The 26,714-nt window shown below is 46.9% G+C and overlaps 1 protein-coding gene across 1 annotated transcript in view; it reads right to left on the minus strand.

Annotated features, from left to right (window-relative positions):
• Positions 1-26,714, minus strand: part of GARRE1 (granule associated Rac and RHOG effector 1) — a 553,275-nt gene that overhangs the window by 397,887 nt on the left and 128,674 nt on the right. The gene's annotated exons all lie outside the window — the stretch shown is intronic.

The following is a 26,714-nucleotide window of genomic DNA, read 5'->3' on the forward strand; positions in this document are numbered from 1 at the left end:
CGTCCATACATTCTGGTGGCAATTGCAAGTACCCAAACTCTACGACCTCAGGAGCCAGATTGCAAGGATGAGTTGTTGCACATTTGGGTGCCTGACTCTGGCCTTGCTGTGAGTGGGGAAGATATGGAATGTTGGGAAGCTTCTCATGATTTATTAGGGACAGCTCCAGTAGCGTTGTGTGCAATGGCTGTCCAGCCGATGTTGGAGCAATGAGGATCATTTTCAGTGATGTTTGTCTGAGATTCCTTAATCTCTCCGTGCCTAACAAAATTAATATGTCCATCTGTAACGCAACTGGTGCTCATATAAAGAGCACAGATATCTTCGGGTCGAGTTGACGCTATATAACACTCCCACCCCCCCCAAAAAATGTTCTCTGTGATGATGGGTAGAAATTATTTGAGAGCCATTTGTATGGCTAGTAGCTCTAGAACATGGATGAGAAATGTTTGTAGATGTACAGAACCACTGACTCTGTATTGTTATGTCCTCCATGTGAACATCCCACTTGCGGGACTGTGTCCTTGAACGCTCTTCCCTTTTGTGTGTTTTGATATGTCATAATTTTAGCGCCTGATGTACCCTGGGTTAAACTAACACTAGATCTTTCAAGTTGCCTCCCGCTTGTGAACATTTCGATCCGAAGCACTCCTGTAGAGGTCCCATATGTAGTCTTGCACGTTGGACTATTGCTATGCCAGAAGCCATCACCTAGAACACTCATCACCATTTTGAATAAGAGGCGATGTTGTGGCTGAAAAAAAGTCAGTTGGTTCAGGAGATTGAGAAACCTCTGTGGATTGGGGTACGTTTGTTGTGACCAAATTGAGTATGGTCCCAAATAAGGTTATATTTGGAACAGGAGTAAATGGGATTGTTTTGCATTTATTGTAAATTTCAATTTGTGTAAGAGGCTTCTAGTGGTCTGGGTGTTCTGTAAACACTTCTGTTTGCTGGAACTCTTGGTTAGCCAATTGTCCAGGTAAAGACATGGATGTGTTACCTTCTCAGACCAGCTACAACTACAGCTAGACAAATGGTGAACACACGTGGCGCGGTTGTTACAAAGCATGGTAGTGCCTCTAGCTCATAGTGCTGTCCACTTACCACAAACCGGAGGTACCAGCAATGTGCCGGGTGGATCGGTATATATAAGTATGCATCCTTCAGATCTAATGCTGTCATGAAGTCACCTTCCTGAAGTAGTGGTATCACAACCTGTAGTGTCACCACGTGAAAGTGTTGGGATAGGATGTGCAGATTGAGAAGGCGTAGGTCCAATATGGGACAAAGCGTTTCATCCTTTTTGGGTATTAGGAGGCATAGGCAGTATACTCCAGTTTCGTTGATGTTTGAATGGGACAGGTTTTATGGGCCCGGTTTGTAATAGCGCTTTTACCTCTTCATTTAGCAGATGAGGAGGATTGAGGGTGTGTTTTCTTGAGGAGATATTTTGTGGTTGAGTTTTCAGCTCTAGACAATATCCCTAACTGATATTCAACACCCACGAGTCTGTTACTTCCAGCAACAACCAATGGAATTGGTGTCTTCCCCTGACAGGTGATGTGTGATCTCGGAGAATGGTTGGCAAATCACTGTTTTGAGGTAGAGGCTTCCTATGTGGGTATTAGTCTACCTTTGCCTCTTGATTTAAAACCACCTCTGTAATATCCTTCCTCCGATAGCTGGTGGCATTGTTGGTACTGGCATTGGTAACTTGAGTTCGCTGTGGTGTTATTCTTTGAGGCCTCTCTTCCTTGGTGACTCCAAAAAAGCTGGTATTTTTGCACAGTAGACTGCAAGGGCCCCATTGATTTTGCGGTCTTTGTGTTCTCTTTGATTTTATCAAGTTGCATGTAAACTTCTGGACCAAAGAGGTGCACGCCATTAAATTGGAAGTTCAAAAAGTGCTGTTTCCCTTCGGGTTTAAAACCGGATATATGAAACCATGCATGTCGACCGAACATTTACAGAGGAATTAATCCCTCTTGCAGCTGTGTCTGCATTCTCTAGAGCACATTTGATTGATGCATTAGATATTTGTCTAACCACTGCAACAAAATCTTTCTTGTCTTTCTTGTATTGCTCAGGGAGATGCTGTAATGGTTCCTCCATTTAGTCCTATGTAGCACTATTGTAGCGAGATAGAAGGCCCATAGAATTAGCAATTTGCCAATGACTGGCAAGTGCTGTTGCAACCTTTTCACTGCAGCGTCAATGCAGTTACTTTCCTTGTTGGGAGGTTGAAGATCTCCAGTGCTTTGTGATGCTGCTCTTTTACAAGCTGTAGTCACGACTAAGAAGTCTGCAGTAGGGTGACCACTGGTGTAGAAAGGGTCAGAAGGTGAAGGTCTGTACTTTCTCTCGTAAAAGTACCCTTGATTTAAATGGGTCTTTAAATATCTCCTTAGATACTTTAATCAGAGCCCAACATTGGTAGGTACTGCACTGTACGTTCTGTTTTGGAGAGTGTCTCTAACAGGAAATCCGTCGCCTCGTCTGTACTTTGCATTGGCAATTTGTGGTACTCTGCTGCCCTTTGTATTACACTACGATACGAAAATGTATCATCTAGTGGAGATGCCTTGGTTGAGATAGGTGGGTCTATATCCGTGTCTGGAAGGACCACATCATAGTCATCTAATGGGCCTGGTCTTTGTTGCGTGAGTCAGAGGAATAGGCCTCCTGTTCAGGGCTGTCACCGCCCTCTGCTTATTGAGTGGGTGATGGTGACCTTGTGCGTTGGTAATATTGGGCGACTTTGTGGCATGAGTCTTGTGGCTCTATGCTCCGTGGCCACCTTTTTTTTTTAAGTGGCTTTGTCACTTGGAAGGTTCTTTATGACGTAATTTCGCCATAAATTCTTGAAGGCCTTTTAAAACATCGCCTTCTTCCGCTTTCAATAGAGATTTTTGAGGGGTCTTAGCTGTTTATGTGGCACGTTTGTTGCTGAGAAAGGAGTCTTTGTTTTCGTAGGAGCCAAGGTTTTCTTCAGCATCAAAGAGTGACAATGGTCTTTCACTGCTGTCGGAGTCAAGGAGTGTTTTGTTTCCGTATGGCTAAAGTGTGATCTCTAGTGCCATCCCGACTGCTTGTATGGCGCTGAAGCATGATGCAGAGGTTTTGCTCACACAGATGTGTGTGCGGAGGTCGATGGGTGTTTTAGCATATATCAAAACAATAGGCAGAGGACCTGCACAGCTGGTAATTCAAATTCTAATCCAAAGTAAGATTTTGTAGCGTGCGAGCAGGGTTGGATGCTGTCTGTACCTCCCAGCGAGAATCTAAACTAATACAAAGCTCCCCCCATTTGGAAGGAGGCACCCTGTTGCACAGCTTGAAATTCAGACAAGTTAGTCTTTCCAATTGATCATCCAAATTAATTCCACCTCATATTGGGCTTCCAAAAGTATTTCATGATTCATCAAAGTTTCAACGAAACTCAAAGGTCTGGTTGTATATCCAACATCAACATAATCCCGTATTACTCCTTCCCCAATGCATTTCGGGCTGATAGGAAAGCATCCCGACACACAGACGGCTATGCGTCCTTCCAGTCTTACCACCATATATCGCGACGCAGATCTTTAAAACAGTCCAGTTGTCCCCTGAGGAAGGGCTTTCCTATCAGCCCGAAATGCATTGGGGAAGGAGTAATACGGGATTATGTTGATGTTGGATATACAACCAGAACTTTGAGTTTCGTTGAAACTTTGATGAATCATTAAATACTTTTGGAACCCCAATATGAGGTGGAATTAATTTGGATGATCAATTGGAAAGACTAACTTGTCTGAATTTCAAGCTGTGCAACAGGGTGCCTCCTTCCAAATGGGGGGAGCTTTGTATTTGTTTTAGCATATATGTCAGCTTGGCTTTAGCTCTATGCCTCTCCTTAAGCCTTGCTGCCCGATCAGGATCAAGAATGTTCTTGTCCTGTTTCGGCTCCAAGGCTCTTTTTGGGTGTCGACCAGAACCAGATGTCTGTGGTGCACCATGGTGTTGAGGGGGAGGTTTATGTAGTGTCTTTTTCAAATGGGGTGGGTCAGTTACACTCGCGGAGCGTGGTGTCTTCATCCTGAGCCGAGGCCCTGGCAGCGGTAGTGAGGGGTGGCGATGATGTATCCCTCTACAGCTGCGACATCGGCTTATACCTCACCCTCGCTGGTTTAAAACTGGTGGGCTTCTTCTAGGTAGAACTCAGCCTCCGCTGCCATCTCCATGTTATGGGCCAGTGTATGATGCAGTCTGCTTCTCAACGTCTTCTTGTTTTTTAACAAGTTGCACGGGGTGTTGTCAACTATTCTCTAATCTTTTCCCATACTGAGAAAGGTTGGACATTTACTACTTACGATGGCAGACAAACTTCTTCCAGGGTTGGGGAAAAAGTGGTTGGAGGGAAAGTGAACAGATTTGAAAATGAGCAAATCTACACCTACATATTTGTTTGTGCTAAAAAGCAATTCTATGTCAGGACCGGAGGCTCAGATTATGTCTTCTTCCTTCTCTTTATTTTCCACAGTAGCCATTTTTAACATAACAAAACTACATTTCCCATGAACAGCAGAGAAATAAAGAGTTTTAGTAGACATCCTTCCACGCTGTCTGCACTCCAGACCCCTGATGGCCTTCCACGCGGTCTACTCTTCCTTCGCTGGTCAGCAGCAAGTTAAATCTATTTTCTTGTTTCTCCTCTATGGGAGGTTTGGAAATGTGATATTTTGCAGCATTTGTATTGCGTTTGGTAATAATTCTGTTTTTTTCGGATCCCCTGTAAGTCGCAGGATGAATTTGTGTCCTTACATGAACTATTTGCCCAATTTGAAGTGCAGTGAGGTCCTCCCACCGCCTGGCGGCGTTGTGCCCCATCCATGGGCAGCACGAGCCAGGCCCTGGAGAAAGAGTCCTGACGAGCACTGCCCTTCAGAGAGTCCAACCTTGCCTCCTGCCACCCGAGTGACACCCTAAGTGGGTCTGTATTTCCCGGATTTATTTTTTACGCCCCAGTAGGGGTCTGTATAGCATCTTAGAACATCCTGAGGGGTCGTCAAGCTGCCTAGTGGTGCCGTGTGGGACACTGGGTCGGGTGGCTGCCCAGTGAGTGTATAGGGCTGTTGTGTCACAGGGATCTGCCCACAAATTGTGAGCCTTTGGCCACCCAATTACGTTTGGGCTCCCTTCCCGTTGAATCTGGTGACACTTGTGTGTGTGAATTAGTGCTTCCCAGCACTGCTCTGCCTCTTAAGTCCAGTGAGTTTCCTGAAGGTCTCAGAGGCATGCAATCGGAGCAGGATCAGTTCCAGGAGGAGGACCCTTTGGCCTACCTCCCTTGGGACGATGACTTTGATCAGGCAGTGGACAACTCCATTTATAGGGCTGTAAATCAGGCCATGGAGCCCCTGGAGCAGTGCTTCTCAGTGCTGATTGCGAAGGGGTGCGCCAAATGGGCAAACCCCACACCAGCTCTCCCTAAGTCCCCCTGATATCCCAGGATGATAGCGCCCCCCCCAGGCCGCCACCCCCCCCCGGGTGGACGCCTTTGCGCGTTTAAAACAGGTTTTCCTAGCGCAGGTTCCCGCGCAGGCAGTGCCCATGGCCCCTGTTGACAATTGCCTGACCCCACCACGTACTGCGTTCCCCGACTCCGTGGACACTGGCGACTCCCCTGGGGACACAGATAATGATGCAAGCCCTTCTAGCCTGTGGCTCCTGGCCACTACCCCCTCAGGCCCCAGGGGGGTGCCTCAGATATGCTAGACCTAGATGATATTGTCCACCCCAGGTCAACGGACTGAATCCCAGTTGATAAGGTGGCCAAGTATGTCGCGAGCCGGCTGCGCAAGCCCCTGGAGAAGGACGCATGCAACAGTCTTCCGGCGAAGTGCCCATGCCCCAGTTTGAAGAGGAAGGTTGCCCTAACTCCAGAGATAGACCCCAAGATGGCGACGTCCCTAGTTAAATTTGTGAAGGACACTAAGAAGGGTATTGATAGGTCCTGGTGCTCCTTCTAGGACAAGCTTTTAGACGTGGTGGGTCTGTGACTAATATCCTGATATGGCCGCGAAGGCTAAGGCCTCAAGCTCATTGATTTCCCCAGAGATGATCTCAGACTGGGCTCAGCAAGACATTGTTTTCTTGGGGGGAAAAATTTTTTTTTTACTTCTTGGGAACGCTAATTGTGCGCTCTAGACCGAGAGACGGCGTTCTCTCTTGATAAAAGAGGACCCCAAATTGGGGGACCTGGCTTCCTCAGAGGCTGGAGCGGTGGCCCACGGTGGTTTATTTGGGGACCCGTCCGTCAAAGAACTTGGCAAGTTCATGGCAACGTTCCCTTCACTGGACAAGGCCCAGCCCAATATCCGGAGAGTCTTCACCCCTCTGATTTTCCAAGGTGCCGGTCATTGCAGGGGCCGCTGGGCCGGCCGGTTCTCCTCCTCCAACCCTGATAGGGGACAAGGCTCCGGACATGGGCAGTATCAGGACAACTCATGTAACAACTCATTCTACCCCACCAGAGGACAGAAATTCCGTGACGTGGAGGCTTTCGTGACCGATCCAACAAGTGGGGAGGGGGGGGGGGGTCGCTTAGCACTGATCTTCCCGGCCTGGGCTTCACTCACAAGCGACACTTGGGTCCTACAGACGGTGCAGGGCATCCCGCTGGAGTTCCATGGCCGTCCGCATCAGGTGACCCGGACCCGTCCCCTTTCATTTTCCCAACAAGACACAAAGCCGATATGCGAGGAGGTCTCCACCCTCATCCAGAAAGGGGAGATTTGTTGTACGGAGGAGCACCCAGGTGGTTTCCTCAGCACCATTTTCCTGGCCGACAAAGCAGACTGGGTGAGAGACCAGCTATCAACTTGAGAGACTTCAGCAAGTGAGTGGTGTATCGCCACTTCAAAATGGATGGCATCCACCTCTTTGAGACGTGCTGAGGCCTCTCAATTGTATGGTCGCCTGGACCTGAAGGACGCGTATCTGACAGTCCCCATCTTTGCTCCTCATCAACGTTTTCTTCAGATCAGATGGCAAGGCCAGGTTTTCGAGTTCCCCAATCTGCCTTTCGGACTATCCTCGGCTCTGTGGTGCTTCACAAAGGTCCTCAAGCCAACAGTGGAGTTTCTACGGGCACAGGGCATCCTCATGATCGTCCCTAGACGACATTCTGTTCCTGGATCAGTGTCCCAAAATGCTGGCCAGTCACTTGCAGACGGTGGTCAATTTACTTCAGGAGTTGGTATTTGTCATAAACGAGGAGAAATCCCTCTTGGCCCCCGGTCCAGTGCGCAACCATTTTGGGATTCGCAACAGATTGTTTCTTCGACCCGGATTCTTTCGGCCAGAAACATGGCGAAGATCAGGCACGAGTTGCGCTAAACTTTGGCGAACTCACGCATTTCACTGCATCAGCTGGACAGGCTAGTGGGCCTCCTCTCCTCCTCGATTCCGGACATTTTTCCAGGCCCCTTGTACTACCATGCGATAAAACGCCTCTAAGCGCCCCGCCTCAGGAGGGGGATGACCTTTTCCCAATCTGTTCCGCTTACAGCAGAGGTGCGGCACGAGATGGTCTGGTGGCTCATTCACATGAAGCGTGGAATGGAGGAGCGATCTAGGGTGCCAGGTGCGGAGAGTTCTCCACAGGTGGAGCCTGGCCCACACACAGTCATTGCACATCGACTGCCTGGAACTTCTGGCGGGGTTGTTCGCGGTCCAGTGCTGGATGAAGGACAGGGTGCAATTGTGTGTACTTCTCAAAATGGACAATATCTCCACCATCCAGAACATCAACCACCTGGGCGGAACCAGATCCAAGGCTCTAGCAAACTTCACCACGGACTTTTGGACTTTCTGCCTAGAGAACAAGGTGTCGATCTCTGCGTAATACCTCTCAGGTCAGTTAAATGAAGTGGCGGACTGGCACTCGCACCACTGCCTGGATTCCAGCATGTGGAAGTTGGACCCACAGGTGTTCTCTCAGCTGATGGAGACATGGGGACCCCTTCTCAGTTGACCTTTTGCATCACATCTGGATCATCAGATGCAGAGGTATTTCAGTTGGAGGCCAGATCCTCAGGCGGAGGCGACAGATGTGTTTCTCCCGGACTGGCAGCGGGAGCAGGGCTATGTCTTTCCTTTTTCAAGATGATTACAAGGGTGTAAGCCCTCTTTCGTTGCCAACAGGCAGAGATTGTGCTAATCACACCCCTGTGGAGATCTCAAGTGTGGTTTCCGGTTCTTCTGGAACTTTCTTGGGATTCTCCAATCAGACTCCCCCACTTTCCTCACATCCTCTTCAATCCAGATCTTGATCCTCATCAGCTGTTAGTGGAAGGAACGTTGAGGATGATGACCTGACAGATCTCCGGCATCGCTGGTCGCTCCCAGGCCTTTCGAGACAGGCCGAGACGTTACTTGCCAGAGCATGGGCAGACCGCACGACCAAGAGATACCGGTCCGCATGGATCAGATGGGGTTGTTGGTGTATGCGACGGAGTGTCGATCCCGTGGGAGCGGATGTATACCTTAATTTCCTGGCAGGTTTAGCGGAGGACGATTTGGCCTACCGTTCCATCAATACTTTCGGTTCAGCGATCTTAATGGACCATTCCCCCGTACATGGTTCTCCAGTGGGGGAGCACCCGTTTGTTTGTAGGCTCCTCAGGGAGATTCACCTGCCACTCCCTCCGGAGCCGCGATAATCTGCTTTATGGGATGTTAACCAAGTATTGAATCTTTTTCTTTCCTCACAACCAAACAGGTTATAGTCCTGCAAAGAGGTGAAAGCCAAATTGGCGATGCTCTTATACCTGGTGTCCTGCAGACACGTCTCTGACGTGAGAGCCTTAGACATTTCGGCTAGGGTGTTTTCCCCATAGGGGGCATCTTTTATGGTAAGTAGAAGGTCCAAATGTAATACCAGGGTCATCTCACACCCGGCTTTCCCAGACTCCCCCAAATTGTGTGTGGTGTAGTGCCTCAGAGTGCATGAAGATTTGACTGAAGAGTCTCGGCCTCCTGGCGAGAAGCAACTGCTCATTGCTGAATGGAAAACATACCGAGCGGTGTCATCTCCGACCATAGCCAGACGGGTTCTTTGGGTGATGCCCGAGGCGGGGATGGATACCAACACGACTGGTGCCAACTCAGCAAGCGGAGCGATGGCCTCAAAGGCGTTTTTCTTGGAGCGTGTCTGGAAGACCTGATGCATGCTTCCGACTGGTCCTCACTCTACCTTTAGGAGGTTTTATTTTAAGCCGGTGCTAAAAGTAGCTCAGTTGGTTGTTGATAAGCTTTGAACTGGCATAATCTGAGCCCCTAGTCCTGAAATATAATGAAAATTTGCCTATCTGTAATAAAGGTAAGTTTCAATTCTATTAAGGACACAAGGCGAGAGAATTATCCCACCCAATGACCACTGAAGAGGTGGACCCTCCCTGTTCTGGTGTAAGTAATGGATTCATGAGTTTACTTAAAATGTGGTGCATGGTTATTTAATAGCTTTGGTCATATATGTAGTGCTTTCGGGTGTTGTTCTGCAACTTAGTACGTTCTGGTACGGTTCTCTGACATTGCCTATTATTTCAGGAAACAATGGATCCAAACAAGAGGTGTGACGTACGACAAGGATTGATTTGAGCGAAGAAATGGGAAGAGTAGAAAGCGTGGAAGGACCAACTAGGGTCTGGAGTGCAGACAACGTGGAAGGACTTCTTCTAAAACTCTATTTCCCTGCTGTTCATAGGAAATGTTATGTTAAAAATGGCTGCTGTGGAAAATAAAGCGAAGGAAAAAGGTATAACCCTCGCCTCCGTGTCCTTAATAGAATTGAAACATACCTTTACTACAGCTATAAAAAATTTCATTCACAGATATTTTTTAGAAATACGATTTTCTGGCCTACTTCTGTAAGTTCTTGTGATTACATGAAAGCCATACATCTGTACGACTGCTAGGACATCTCCCTTGGGTGAAATGCCGTCACAAGTTAAGAATTAGGCCCCTAATTAGGTGTGGAGTTAGCCAAGAACTTTTGTTTTTATTTAAAAATGTCATCTTTCTCGCTCTATTACTCGACTGGCTTTCACTCTTTCACAAGGAGCATGTTGGGACACAATGTAGTTTTGTTTAGTGCCATGGACATCTGTGGCAATGTGAACGTTTTGAGATCAAAAATTTGTATTGCTTTTTGCCAATGTTTGTTATAATGGTGAGGGCCTTTTTACAAAACCATATGAAAACAAGAAACACATTGACAAAACCAAAAGGCTGACCTCCAATATCAGACCTACCGGCGTTGCCAACGTTTATTTTCATGTTCCCCATTATCTTGTTGAAACTGGTTGCACTGATTTTCCATTATGAATATTTTTTGGGAAATATTAGCATGGATAAACACATTTTACTAAATGATGTTTCAAAGAAATGTGTCCTAGAATTTCAGTTTAGCAAAAATTACTTTCCTTGTTGCATTTTTTTGTTGACATTTTATTTTGAAAGTAAAGGATCATCAATGTTGCTTTCAAGGTTCTGCTGATATCTGCATCTAATTAGAAAGTATTCACAGAACACTGTATGTAGCCTCATATTGTTAAACTTTGCAAATGTGTGTACACATTTTTAAACTGGAACCACTGTCAGTACTGCAGTCCAAGCTTACATTTCCTTAGAGTGCTCACCCAAATAAGAAAGGCTTTGTATTAATGAACCATTAATACAAGTACAAACAGTATTAACGTATGGACACAAATATTAGCTTAACAGCGGACAATGCGCTTCCCTGATCCATAATGTGGTACTGTGAACTGGCAGCCAAAGGGTTTATGCTGTTGGGGGTTATGCCTTCTTATCCCAAGGACAAAATAAACATGAAAATGTGTTGCTCTTGACCCTAAACATGTCCTACTTAAGCGCACCATGATCACGTGACAGGACCAACACAGGATCCCCTACCCATCCGACAGGGCAGGACCCTGAACATATGCCTCCCATTCCAACCACCCAGTGCAACTATACCACCTGTGACCCCGAGGATACCCGGCCACTGTCAATAATACAGTGAGGCCCACAGAGGAGTGAAAACCGAATAAAATGCTTCAAACAAGAATATCCACATCAGAGTGAATTTGAGCAACCATACGCCTCCCATCATGGCAACTACAGGCCGCTTTACAATGTGCATGCATTGGAGCCAAGACAATCGATCCCCCGTCTCCAAATAAGTAAATACTTAGCAACTCCAAGGCTAAGGTCACATAGCGAAGTTAAACTTGGAAACATTATTGGGACTAGATCAGCATCAAATCAGTTAACATTGTTTCCAGCACTATGTCTGCAGCAGCACATGGGATGTCGGAGGCCAGACTGGCCGAGGGGAGAATCGAAGGCACCCCCCTCAAGTGACTACGGGCCAGCAGAAACAGACAACTGAATGGTGCCATTCTCCTGGATCATTATTCAGGGTCAAACCAGTCTGTCAATCCCCGAAGAACCCCACCCCCTACTCCCAGGTCAGACCCCTCCTGAACCACAGATGGCACCAGGACCTGATCTTGCACAACAGCGCTCCCTCAGCCAGCAAGCTGAATTTTTGTCTCACATTTCCAGCCCACCCCAGACATCATCCGGATGTTCAAAAAATGTGCTTTTCCTTGTGAAATTACTTTCAGTTTTGAAGGATACAACAGCTTGTATTTCAACTAAAGAGCATGCCGTTTTTGTTTTACAGTAAGGGACGATTTAGGTTGATCCTGTACCTCCCAAGTATAGGAATGACATATGGCATGTATTGTTGTCAAACACAGGCACCTCTAACTCTCTGGCAGCTCGCAACATAAAATCCCGATCTCTGTAGTTCAGGATATTAGCAATGATGGCCAACGGAGGGAGAGGAACCAGTGCCCTGTGAGCCCCCTGAACCACAAAAAAATATAAAAGGCATTGTGGCAGGAGCTGCAGTCTCACCCTTTGTTTCAGGAATACCTCGGCAGAGGAGCACTCTACCCTCTCCAGGAACTCCCAGCACTCGGATGGTATTGCAGCGGGAGTGGCCTTCTGGGTCTTCCACCCTAAACTCCAACTCCCATGTAACAGGAGACATTTTGGCTATTTGATGTTTGAGGGCGTAACATCCCCCTGCAGACTCTCAATGTTGCTCTCCACAGCAGCTACCTTGTCAGCCACTCTCCGTAGATTGGCCCTAAGTAAATTGACCATTATAGACAGTCTACATTTTTTGTTTACGTGCTGTCCAGGAGCCCTGGATAGCCGCCAGCCATTCAGCTTGCGAAGGTTTGGCCTCGTGCTCTGGGGATGCATCACCAGAGTCTGTGCCACCCTGCCGGGTGATCCTCTGGGATGGCTGCCTAGGCATGGTGTACTGCATGATGGTATTGCTGAACATCCCCAAGAGTCACAGCATAAACTCCACAAGTGGTCTTATTCGAAAGCGCTACAATTATCCCCATGCTAATTAAAACCAGGCTCGGCATTCACCAGGCATCCCAGCAGCACGCCCCAGGTCTGTATCGTGGCCTGCAGATCACAGGCAGCGTAATAAGTCTCAAGATCCACCATCGTCAGTCCACACCAGACAAGACCCTCATCCACCATGCCAACTGCTGCACTATCAGGGGCATATGCCTCAGAAGCCGCAGCCTATCACTGGGGCACTTCTCCAACCGCTGTATGACAGCGCCGCACTCCTGTGTTCCCCAGGAAGAAATGCTTGGGTGCCCCTGACGCACAGAGAGACTACCTGCAGTGGACGATGACTCTCAGAGGCTAGTCAGTCTCCTCTGTAGAGTCAACGACGAGTTCCCATCACTCAGGTCTCATAGTCCCACCTGCTGGCCTAGTCGCAGGATCCCAGAATAGGGATTCCCTTTTGGATCCACATCCGCAGCCCGAAGTCTCTGCCCACGGGCCCACCTGGAGTGAAGGCACTGTCGCCCCCACCCTCACATATGGGTCACCCTCCATCCACTGGTGCCCAGTGGGCGCAAGCCTGCAGCAGCCACTACCGGCCAGGACCAGGCAGATGCTCATCTGGTGCAGCCCTTCATCCCCTTCCAGGTGCTATGATCTTCTGGACTGCCTCCAGAGCCGATGTGCTACTCATTCCGAAGTTTAGTTGTAACCTTCTACCTTAATTTGAGTGATTGCATTGCACTGCAAGAGTAACAACGTAATAGCCCTCACTGTCTACTCCTGCTGGGCCCCTATCGTGTCTCTCTCTAATGCATCATATGGTAGCATATTAAACCCATTCCTACTGCTGTTGGTAGTGCTGTTTATTACCATTTTTATGAAGAGAATAGCAATTTAGTTTCTATAAAAGCAGCAGTTTATCTGGCACGTTTACTGAACCACCTCTAACTAAGAGAACATTAGTTGACGATTGGGTCTGGGTCTCTTTTGTGAGGCGCTGCTCGTGCCATGACCCGATTTGGAAACAACTGAGCATTATGAAGGAAAGCATGATGCAACAATTAACTGTGGTCTGTACAAACTGTGACTACTGAAAATCTCTCTGAGCAACAATGGCATAATTGCCTACACCAGAAAAGCGTACCAACTGCGCAATAAGCTAAAACACAAAAAACTGTACATAAAGACAGTATTTATTTGTGCACTAAACAAGGGACAAAGATCCAAAAAAACATAACAGCCAGCCATAAAGCGGCATCCTTCCAGCAACACATGCTCAATGACTATAAGATTGCTGCCTCAAATATCAGTCCCCATCCGAGGTTGAAATTAACTAAGTTTACTAACAACTGTTGTACAACCAAGGAGACAGCAGTTTAAAGCTTCCTGTAAGAAGAGGCGGTATTTTAGCTAATCTGAATGTATCCTGTTCGGCTAGAAAAAGAGTTATTTAAACAGATTAATTACCCAATGCTATGACTGCTATGACAGTGAAAGGAATAGGAAGTCCAAATGTTGTGCTGAGAATAAACTGCAATTCACTTCATAGTAATGCTATATTAACTCACTCTTCCATTCATTATTGAACTCTTCAAGCAACAGAAACATCTAAGCCATTAACCAGTGAAGACACAGTATTGCCTAGTGGAATGGTGGACCGCAATTTAGCAAACATTCTAATACAGATTTCTAAAAAAATGTAACGAAAAACTCATGACAATAAATATTACCATGTAACACTACTAAGCAAATAGAAATCTACATGTATTTGTTTATAAACAGAAGCATGAGTGCATCACTGTATTTAAGGTCGGATTTAAAAAAAATACAATTCTGTTTTTGTTTTCTTAACCTTTAACTCCTTCGGAGAGTTGGATGGACAGGGGCCGTCCGACACCAGCGGTGGGCGTGTGAGTCGGACTATTTCCGGCCGTCCTGGCCCCTACCCACAGGGGAAGTGATGGTGCTCCCACTGTGGGCCGTCCTTGTGCAGCCCCCACCAGGGGTGGCAGCTGAACTGCTTCCACGGATAATCATTATATTTTGAGTAGTGTGACGTCACTGCGCACTGCACCAGCGAATTGAAGAATAGTTGAGTTTCTCCACGGGAGGGGGGAGTTTATTGGAACAAAGAGGGGACCGTCTGAAGCACAAAAGGGGTTACAGGATACTACTTACCATGGGTTACTTATGTGAACTACTTTTAAAGTAGTCTCTGATCAGACTGGTGCTGAGGTGAAAGGATATTTAATTACATGCAAGAAAGCTATGAGTTTCACCCTGCCAACTCTTCCTTCTTTTGGTCTATGTATGTAGAGGCTGAGTGTCCTTCCAAGGGCCAGCCTGCTTTGCCTCTTCCCCAACTACTGGCAACAAGGTGTCGAAAAGACTGTAGGAAATCACATAGCTGAAACTTAAAAAAAAACTTTAGTAAAAAGGGTGGAACTGAAGAGGACCATGTCTTTAGTGTAAGTAGTAAATGGGAAGCAATGGCGGAGAAGGAGTAGTTTCTGTCCTGTAACTCCAGTTCTGTAGTAGGGGTATCTCTGTTATAGTCATAATCTAGTGAATAGTCCCGCCCATGTGGCACGGACCCCGGAGCAATAAAAAAATAATCTCTTAAATTGTCAAAAAATGCAGAACTGCACAGACACTTAAGAGAGAATTTAAAGACAGATAATGCAGCCTATATCTACAGGCTACACTGTCCAGTACTTCTACTAGAAATTCCACCAAAAACCCACAACAGCACAGCCTGTCCAGATTTCTCCACAGAGAAAAACTTTCCTTTCTCAGCAAAACCCTCTGGAATAATAGAGAGGAAGGAATGGACAGACAAGCCCCATAGGCTGCCATTATGTGGCTCAAACAGGATACTGTGCCTTTAAGAGAATCTTCCAGAACACTCTCAGTATCCCAGAATGCACAGCAGGTCCCTCTTACTTTCCGTTCTTTTTGAAGGCGTAACACGCCAGACCTGTAGCATTCCGTACATAATATCTTTCTCCACCGGGGAGGAGGGCGGGCGCTTAGGACTATAACAGAGATACCTCTACTACAGAACTAGAGTTACAGGACAGAAACTACTCCTTCTGTAGTAGGGGGATCTCTGTGTATAGTCATAATCTAGTGAATAGAATGGCAAGGCCATCCCCACATCAAAGCGGCGATGGAGAGAATAGAATTAACACCACTACTGTGCGAACAGATTTCGCAGCGAAGCCTGCCCAACCTGAGCGTCTGTCCTGGCATCAGTGACCAGACAGTAATGCTCATCAAGGTATGGACCGACTTCCAAGTGGCCGCCTTGCAGATTTCTGCAATAGGAACATTACACCCTCCTAACATCCAGGGAATGCAGAGGCCTTTCCTTTGGAGATGAAGGATTCTGAAAAAACGTAGGTAAAGTTATGGTCTGGTTAACATGGAAATCAGAGATAACTTTAGGAAGAAAGACAGGGAGAGTACGCAGAACAACATTAGCAGCATGAAATACAGCATAAGGTTCTTGGCAACAAAACGCCTGAATTTCACTCACCCTGCGGGCCGATGTGATGGCCACGAGGAAAAAAGCCTTCCAGGACAGGTGCTTCAACGAAGCCTTATGAATAGGTTCGAAAAGCTGCTCCATCAATCTGGACAGCACCATTCAAGTCCCATGAAGGCTGATGGAGCGAGTTTCAGAAATAATTTTATTCTGGCTCGTGAAGTTAATCTCCCATAACACGATTAATTATACTAATAGGTTTTTGCATGTTTTGTGTAATTAAATCAATCTAGAGTAAAAATTTCACACACCATTACACGGGACTAACGTTATATGCTTTATGTTGCATTTGCAAGTATGTTTTATAATACATAACTAACGTTGTTTTGTTTGTCTTATTGTCTTTGTCAACATTAATGCGGCTGATTAATTAATTGCATGTGCTTATTTTATACGTGCTTTCGTCTATGTTGTGTCGGTTTATCTTTTTCAGATATTTCAAGAATCCTGCTGGACATTATGAAGAATTGTAGATTTTTATTAAATGTTGCTTTTCTATGTGCTTTTGCTAGGTGACATATACTAATGGGTTAACATTAGCAATGGAGGGTGGGTAACAGAATGACTTTCATAACCTGAAATTAATTATTCTTTTGTGTTTGTTTGAATACTAGCCCGAGTGAAGGGCTTGAGGCCTGTGGTTTATGGAGAATGTTGGTTAGCCTGACTGAGATGAGCCAAGCACAGCCATGATGGAAAGTTCTTCCATTAAGACATTTCTTTGAATAAACTGAACTCTAAACAAAAACTATTGTGCGGAATGTGCTCTGAAAAGTTATTTTTCCAAGGCTAAGGAAGTGCCAAGTGAAAAATCGGCAGAGCTATGGAGGAAACTGTGAACTTTTTAAAATAAAATGTTTCGAAATTCGGAAGCCGGTGTCGCTTCACGTGAAAGGACAATGGCAATGACGTTCTCGTGTGTAGAAAAAGTGGCCTCAAGATGGTCTGACGACTAGCAACCAATCAGGTTGCTGAAAAACATTAAATATTAACATTTTAGTTAGATTAGTGAGTTAGAAAGGTATAAAGACTAAGCCCTTTGAGAGGAGCGGGGCTGACTGTTCCTGAGGGCGAAGTGCTGTCCGATTTCTTGGGACACGCAAGATTGAATAATGCATTTAAATGTCTTTTTCCCAACAGGTCAGAAAGCTTAATTTAGGGTATTAGGGTTTGTTTGCTTTAATTCATGATTTTGAGCAATTTGAAGTGCCAGACTTTTGTGCCATTAAAAAGATACTGATTTAATAAAAAATGTTTGCAAATATTATAAGAGCTAATAAAGTGATTGGAAATAAAAAGCTTTAACTTTTAAATAAAAGACTTAAAACGTCGAGCTGGTCTTGATTAATTTAGTCGTTACCATCAGTAGATTCATTGGCCAAAAGTGGCTTAATTGTTTTCATTATTTACTAATGGTCAGAATGTTATACTGCAGTTGTATATAATGTACATATAAAGTTTAAGTGGCATGATTAATTAGGCCACATGATTCAGTTGCTCAATTTTTCTGTCTCAGTCACATGGGCCTTTGGTGATATTATAGTATGGTGAGTATTAGGTAGTGACTAGTGTAGTTGAGACAGAATTTCTATAGGGGCGCTGGATCAAGGTGAAGGAAGCCGGATAGGAGGGAACACTTTCTTCAAGCCTTTCAAAAAGTCCATGATCACAGGGATCTGCAAGAAGGTAGTCTGTGAAGGGCATTTCCTGTCGGCAGTCAGCGCAGCAAGATGAACCTTAATGGAATGAACCTTAAGGCCAGACTGCGCCAAATATAGAAGATACGGAAGGATGAAATCTTCCTTACACGTCATTGGATCATAGTTCTTGGACTTGCACCAGATGCAGAATCCCTTCCACTTGTAAGCAAAGGAAGTCCTAGTGGAAGGTTGCTAGCCTCCTTCAGTATGTCCATACAATCTCATGGTAGATTCAAATGGCCATACTGCACTCTCTCAGGAGCCATGCCGCCAAACTCAAAGACGAGAGGTTGGGGTGCAATATCTGCCCCCCGAACTTCGTGAGAAGGTCAGGCCTGCACGGCAGCCGTATGTGCAGAAGGAGAGACCGTTGAAGCAGGTCCGTGAACCACCACACTGCCTGGGCCATTCCTGGGCCAACAGGATCATCCGTGCCCTGGACTGGGACAGCTTGATGAGCACCGCCGGAATCAGGGGAATGGGCGGAAAAACGCACAGAAAGCTGTTCGACCAGTCGATCCATAGCGCATTCCCCAGCGTCCCCTGCTGGCAGTACCTGGCGGCGAAGTCTCGGCATTTGCTGTTTTCGGCGGTGGCGAACAGATCTACGTCTGGAGTCCCCCACCTTGCGAAGACTTCTCCTAGTACCTCGTCGTTCATGACCCATTTGTGGTTTTCCTGAATAGATCTGCTCAGCGCGTCCGCCTGAACATTCTGCACACCTGGCAGATGAGACTCCGTTATCGTCTCTCCTCTGGCTAACAGCCAGTGCCAGATCGCCTGCGCTTCCTGTGACAGTGTGCGTGATCTTGCACCCCCCTGCTTGTCGAGGTAAAACATTGTGGTCTTATTGTCTGACCGCACAAGCAAGGAGTCAGTCTGGAAGGACAGATGAAAGGTCTTCCGTGCCAAGTGAATAGCTCTGAATTCCAGGAAACTGATGAGACGTGGACTCGGTCGGAGACCATGCTCCCTGGATCTGTAGATGGTCTGAATGCGCTCCCCAGCCCAGGAGAGACACATCCGTAACGATAGTCCGAGTCGGGAAGTCCCTGTGGAAAGGAACCCCTCTGAGAACATTCTCTGCTGAGCACTACCATCTCAGGGACAGTTGGACGTGAAGAAATAACTGAATCGGGTCGTCCCAACACCCTTACTTCTGGTTCCAGTGGTCCTCCAAACCGTCCTGTAGCGGCCACATGTGTAGGCGCGCACGCGGAGTGAGGAAGGTACAAGAGGCCATCTATCCCTGTAGAGAAGACATCGTCCTCACTGTTGTAGATGGAGCAGCTAAGAGAGCCTGAGCCTTCCAAAGGATGGATAAGCGTCTCTCCTCCGAGGGAGACACGCTAGCCGACATCTTATTGGAGGCTCCCGAGTACTGCAGGCACTGTACCGGGATCGGTACAGACTTGGACAGATCTATGTGCAACCCCAGACGGTCCAGCAGGACAGTCGTCCTGTCGAAGTGCAATCGTGCTTCCTGGAAGTTGGAGGCTTAGAGCAACTAATCGTCCATGTATGGGAAGACAAACACCTTGTTCAGTCTCAGGTGCGCTGCTATCACAGCCATGCATGTCGAAAAAGTCCTGGGTGCAGACTTCAATCCACACGGTAGTATGGTGTACTAATAGTGATTGGTGCCGACGAGGAAGCGCAGAAATTTCTGAAGTTTCCAAGGAATGGGCACCTGGAGGTACGCATCCTGCAGGCCTATAGTGCACAGCCATCCTCCTCTTTGTAGCTTAGGATAAATCCAGCACAAAGACCGCAACCCTCCATTTGCTTAACGCAAAACCAGAATGGGCCTGAACTCGAACTGGTCCCTCTCTCGCCCCCGAAAGCACCATGACTACAGACCTTCTCTTAAGAGACCGAAGGACGTATTATCTCCCTGCTTCCCAACAGGGTAACGGCCTCTGCTCGGAACTCGCGCAGCTGGAACTGCAAGTGAACCGGTGGAATTGCTGGAGGAGGGCTGACAACGAAGACTGTCTAGACCCGGCCGGCCTTTGTTCGCCGAAGAGCATCAAGCTCTCCTGCGTATGCGCACAATATACTTGTGAATTATTAAATGGCAGCCCGGGACCACAGACAAATTCTGGGAGGAAAAGACGCCGCTGGAAAGGGCGGAAGGCCTTAAGCCGTTCTCCACGCCCCAAACCTACAGCCTTCAAAAATCTCCGATTTTCATGCGGGCCACTCACTACCCTCATGGCAGCCCAAGGGGTGCCCAAAGAACAGGAGAGTAGAAGCACACCACTGAACCACAGGCTGCAGAGAAGTCAGACGAATACACGTATGGCAACGTAGGACAAATCCACCATACCTGGGGGTCGGCAGGAGAGAAAAACTCCGCTCCGAGACCGATGTTTAGATCTGAATCTATCAGGCCCTTTAGACTATCTCTTGTAAGGCCTCCCTCCTGCTCTCGGCCGGGGAACCACAAATCGGTGGAGAAACAGCCCCACACAGGGGTCTTACCACAACGGCCCAGCAACAGCGGGCCACAGCATGCTGACTGCATGCCGCCACCCCTGTGACCAAGTCAGTAGTACGGTCGAAGCCAGAACCTCCTGGCAGGTGGTAGTGGACGAAAGTTAAGTACCACCAACCAGTTAAGAGGAGGAGAGAGCCTTCCCGTACTCATTGAAGAAGCCTACCTGGCATCAAGGCACAGGGGGTTTGCAGACTGAGGGACCAAAGGCCCCTGGGGTGGTGGGTGGGAGAGGGAATTGAGAGAATTCCTTAGCAACCCCGGTGGTCACACCAGTGGTGGCAGAGCAGGAGGCGACCCACGCTGAGTAGATATGCGAATACTCAAAACTAAGCAAAAGGACCAACGTCCCCCGCTTACATGTGGTTAAGTAGCCACAGACTCCCCATCGGAAGGGTTCCTAGGCCCCTTGGGTGGTGGGTGGGAGAGGGAATCGAGAGAATTCCTTAGCAACCCCGGTGGTCACACCAGTGGTGGCAGAGCAGGAGGCGACCCACGCTGAGTAGATATGCGAATACTCAAAACTAAGCAAAAGGACCAACGTCCCCCGCTTACATGTGGTAAGTAGCCACAGACTCCCCATCGGAAGGGTTCCTCGACGCTGATCAACTGAACGGCGTCCTGAGTGGACATTGCCGAGAACACAAAGTCCCCTCCTACGAAGAGAGGCTCACCATTGAGCGAGGCCTGGAACAAGACCCAGGCGTCAAGCGCCGGCAAGTATTCCGCTGCTGTAACCCATGACGTCGACCTCACTACGACGTCACCATCACTAAGACAGTGACTGTCTCTACGACATTGCTGTACATCGACATTAAGCAGCACTGCACCGAGACTTGAGCCATCCATAACGGTGACGTCTGGCCTAACAGAAGATAGCGGAGCCTAAGCGACCAACGCCCCAAAAAGAGCATCACTGCTCCATGACGTAGAGCCTCACTGCTCCATGACGTCGAGCATCAGTGCCCCATGACGTCGAGCATCAGTGCCCCATGACGTCGAGCGTCACTGCTCCATGACGTCGAGGCACTTCCATGACGTCGAGGCACTTCCATGACGTCGAGGCACTGACCGGAACCGCGTCATAGCTCAGATGTGCTCCTACTGGGGGGAACCCCAGAGGACACAGCATGGGGACTGGTAGAGGCCCTACCCTCTCCTTACCCAGAGGCTGAAGATGCCTTCAAACTCCCCTGCTCCAAACCTGGGAGCCGAAGCCTCCTAGAAAAGAAATTACAGAGAAGACAGGTGTCAAAAGACACAGGCAAACACAGAATATAAACTCTGTGAGCTTCAGCTTAGGTCCTTAATTCAGCTGCAGACAAAGCACTTGTCAGACAGAAATAGTACCAAGGCAAGAAGACTGCAGAAATTCTGCCAAAAAGAAAACACAGCAGAACGTAGCTAAAGACCAAAGACGCCGAGTGAAGCTGCAAAAACACAAAATTATCACAAAAATGGAATAAAACAAGCTCAAAAAAGAAGAGCTAATGCTCCAGGGTCCTGCTAGCAGGAACCGGAAAAAAGAACTGAAAGTAAGAGGGACCTGCTGTGCATTCTGGGATACTGAGTGTGTTCTGTCTGGAAGGTTCTCTTAAAGGCACAGTATTCTGTTTTGAGCCACATAATGGCAGCCTATGGGGCTTGTCTGTCCATTCCTTCCTTTCTATCATTCCAGAGGGTTTTGCTGAAAAGGAAAGTTTTTCTCTGTGGAGAAATCTGGACAGGCTGTGCTGTTGTGGGTTTTTGGTGGAATTTCTAGTAGAAGTACTGGACAGTGTAGCCTGTGGATATAGGCTGCAGTATCTGTCTTTAAATTCTCTCTTAAGTGTCTGTGCAGTTCTGCATTTTTTGACAACTCAAGAGATTATTTTTGATTGCTCCGGGGTCCGCGCACATGGGCGGGACTATTCACTAGATTATGACTATACACAGAGATTCCCTACTACAGAAGAAAATCTGAAAGCGCATGGGGCATTCCTACACCCCTACCTGACATAATGACTAACAAAAATACTGTCTTATTATGGGGTAATTATTTCAAACAGCAGAACACATAGGTACATCTGGAGCTCCCTTTAGGAATCAAAAGACACAAAAAGTGGGATTCTTGCTGGATCAGCATAAAATGTTCTGCAAACTTTGCAGTCCTTATGGATTTGGTCATGGTAATGGCAATGAATGAATTTCCTATGAGGGTCATAAGAGAATACTCTCAATTCTGCACAAGTCACAAGCCTTAAAGCTACAGGCTCTTAGTAGATGATTTTGCCATTTTAAAATTCAGTAAAATTAGTTATTCCAGAAGTTGTACTGTAATATCTCAACACATCCACCTAAAGAAAGGTTAGAAGTAATATATCTGAAGAAAAAGGCTGATAGAAGAAAGCAAAGCTCTTGGATTCCGTTTTCACACAGAGTGATAATAAAAGCGGAGGTGAGATGGCTGCTAGGAAGGGTGAGGCTGGGGGGGTGAATCTCTTATCTCTTTTGTTGAAGTTTGTTCAGCAGGAATCCCAAGCACCGACAAACTGCGAAGTCACAGCTATGGTTCCGTGTTGCCAAAAATCCTCAAGATGATGACTCAACCCAAAAAAGCAGGTATTTAAACAGTGGATTCGCGTCTTTACCGGGCCCTTTGCTGTACTTTTACCACTGTACTTTTACTATTCTTTATGGTCTCTCTAGTAACCTGCACACAAGGTCAAAATGTAGGTCCTGTTGAATGTTCCTACACCTACTAATGGATAATAGATGGGCAGAAACTTGTTGACCACTCTCATGTTGTGGTTGAGGTTCTCCCCTTACATTTTAGTTTTAATCCTATTCTTCGGGTACAGAATAAATTAGTTGAGTTCCAGCAAGAGGTACATTTAGTTCACACTATTTATCTTTTGGGCACTCCGTGCCTCCACCTATACCTTCTATTCACTTAGGGCACAGCTTTCCAAACTTTTCATGTTGGTGACACACCTTTTTGTGAAAGCAATTTCAGGGACACGGTAACGCGAGCGCAGAGAGCGAGACTGAACCACCTAAGGGGGTTGCGATAATTTTTTGAAAAAGTAGTGGGCAAATGGTGCATTTCCAAGAAAATTTGAGAAAGCAGGAAGGTTAATAAAGCAATTGTTAATCTGGTCTAACAAAGCCCGTGACTGGCAAAACTTAGTGTAAGCAAGGTTAGGTTTTTGTATGAAACAAGAATATAATCATGCACACATTGACACATACCCCAGTCATTTACGGCACAACCACACCCACACACAACCCCACACACCCGACACACACCCACACAGCCCCACACACACACACCCCCCACACACAAACCCCCCCCCTACACACACACCCTCCCACTTTCAGGGGAATAAAATCAATATAACTGAGAGACACTCAACAGCAGTCCATAAAACCTTTGGGACTTCCCACCTCGACAAGGAACAAGGCCTGTTGAGATGTGTCAAGCTGGGATGTTTCTTCATGCGATTAATAATCTTCACCAAACACAACAATAGCATAGTTTCTACTATCTGTGAGGTAAGGTACTGATGTTAACCGGCAATGAATGTGTCTGAAGCACTACCTACTTTCTTGTAAAACAATAACATTTGTTTGTTAAAACAAAATGACTTGACAGACATATTAGCATTTTATTTTCCTTCACTAAGTCGTATACCCGGTACTACATTTAAGCCTGTGTCACTCTACTTATTTTCTAAGAAATAAGAGCTGGTCTGTTCTTCCTCACATGGTTCAGAGTATTATTTAGCATATTTAAATAACCTTGCAAAAATCTAATATGTGTTTTTGATGCGCTCTTTACACTAACATTTTCATGGCAAATCTGTATTCCTATCAAATTAACGTTCCTTTTATTCCATTCAAAATTAATCGTGCGGGGTGGGAAGGGCCTATCACCTCATCTACTCCTATGTTTCCTGCTTTAACTGGCATTTTACTTTTTTGCACTTTCTTTCCACGTGCTATTGGTACTCAGCACAATCAATCATGCTTTAGTCACTGCATTTTGTCCTGGAAGTAATATTAAAAATATATACTGTTTGTATAGCATATACAGCTTAAACTCGGCGGAGGGAGTTTCAAATACAGAGATTTAGTGGTTTAAACAGTGGCGGTGCGTCCATGGGGGGCGTTGGGGCGTTGCCCCACTAGCCATGGACGACCGTCACTGTGACATGCATTATAACAAGTACATTTTTAAATACTTTTTTTAAATAAATCACAGCGCACTGACTCGGCGCTCCCGGCCCGGGACAAGCCCGAGAGCATCGGGCATTGCTTAGGAAGTGGGCCGTAGGGGGCGGGGCTGCAGCAGAGTGATTGACAGCACACAGCACAGGCGGCAGCCAGAGCACTGAGTATAGCCGTAGCGAAAGCACTAGCAGCTGCAGCGGGGTGACACTGGCTGCGCATGTGACAGCCAGGAGTCATCAGATTTTAGACTTGCCTGCGCATGCGTACATGTGTAAGACCTTCCCCCCCACATCCCCCCCATTGCACTGAGACACAGGCAGGGACCCGAGCCCCGGTCTCATTATGGGCAGATTTTATCCTGCACGAGGCCAATCCTGGCGCAGTGGCGCTGTTAAGGCTGCGCCAGGATTGGGTGACTGACACACTGGTACAGCAGGGATGGTGCCGCGCGTGGGTGTTGGCTGCTCAGCTCAGTATGGCCAATCACATATGGCTATATCAAGCCATGTCGAGGTGATTGGCCAGTTCTGTAAGCTGCAGTCACGTCACCGCGCGTGGCGAACCCTGCCACTGCAACAACAACAAAAAGTGATAGTGAAAGTAGTTGAGTCAGTCAGAAAGCGCGTGACTCCAGTGACTCGTCGTGACTTGTTGTGCCTGGCCAGTGTGCCTACAGACGGACGGAATTATATTGCACTGGCCTGCCTGGGTATGCTAATTTTATGCTTCTCTTTTAGATTCTTTATTTAGTGGGAAAATATCGTTGATAAATAGGCAGTTGGCTGCCCAGCAATACTGGTTGTTCTTTTGACCCTGACCCCTTGCCCCGGCCTCAGCACGCCTTGCTTCGCTTGCGGTGGGAGATCTGACAGTACTTGCAGGCTGCAGCGGCATCTTTTCTCTGGCCCCTGGCCCTAACTCTTTTCTGTAGTTCCGGACCGGTGCTCTCCCTCGGTGGCAGGACTGAGAGGGAAATGGTCGCCGTCGTTCTGGTTAGTGTCGACAAGCCTGTCTTTGAAGTACACGTTCCAATTCCAAATGCACCCCCTTCTATCTAGTGATAAAACTCTCACAAGCTCCTGACGGTCTGACCCCGGCTAATGAATATCCGATGGCTGCAACTGAACAGGCCTCAATCATGGAGGTAGCTGCTAGCCTGCTCCGTCTGTGTACTGTATATTAACCTCTGATAATACCCTGAGGTGCCCAATGCTGCTGTACTTTCTAATTATGGAGGTGGCTACGATGCAGCTGTCTAGTTGCTCATGCTCACTGTGCCACATTGGATTCAAGCCCCTGGTGCTGTGGTGAGTAAAAGAACGATTAAACTCAGATCTCTTAACTGGGGTCGAGGGGCGAAACGTTTCAGCACTCCATCTTTTGCCACGTACTAGTATCGTTGGCATTTCAACTTCCAGCACTGTAAAGCATAAACCTGCCGATGCCTGTCTTGTGCTGATATATCCAGCAATCGGAAGTATATTTGCCATTGCCATCCATAGCATGTAGGAGACTCAAACATTTAAAAACAAGATTACTAACTTATTTGTATTAATAAAAGGTGCGTATATATGCCTTTGTAAATACAGCAGTGATGTTTGTAGTGATAGAAAGCTGCTAGCTTACATATGAGAAAATAAATCAAATCTAATGCAAAAGGGAACTATATCAGCCCCATGTATCATGGAAGATCGGGACCAAAACAAATGCTGCTTAGAGGTTCTGGGTCATTGCAGTCAATAAATCGCATGAATGTAATTCAGGCTGTCTAGGGATCTCAAGGTCGAGGAGTGATGTTTGCTTGTGGTGGTTGTTTTTTTCACCCGAAGCCATACCGGATGTGTTTAGTCAAGTCTATTATAATGAATGTCGATCTTGGAGGCTTTAGTTTGTAGGAATTCTTCAAAGATGGCCTTTTATCATTCTCATGAGTTCGTTTGTAGGACCCTAAACAGATCATGACGCATCTCTGATGTATTGATGTCTTTTTATGATCAGGTGCTTGTTTACTTGAGCATAGTGACTGTCACCTGCAGCATAAAAGTCGTTTGGCCAGGAAAATGTTTAAATTTACAAGTAAAGCCCTGTGTTCTCAGACTTAGTTAATAAAGTTATATATAAGTAGCACACTGGACTCGGGCCACTTAGCAATAAGTGGCAATGATGCTGTGTACAGGTACCCCCTCCACTGTGCTTGTACACTTGTTCAGAGTGTCTCAGATAAGAGCATCCTACTAAGCTGATGCAGTGCACTCTCAATAGGGTGCCGTCATTTGTCCCAGACCCTCACGACTCACCAAGGAATAGGATATACACTAATTTGCAC

The sequence above is a fragment of the Lissotriton vulgaris genome, unplaced genomic scaffold, assembly GCF_964263255.1.
Source record: "Lissotriton vulgaris unplaced genomic scaffold, aLisVul1.2 SCAFFOLD_1284, whole genome shotgun sequence".
Taxonomy (NCBI): Eukaryota; Metazoa; Chordata; class Amphibia; order Caudata; family Salamandridae; genus Lissotriton; species Lissotriton vulgaris.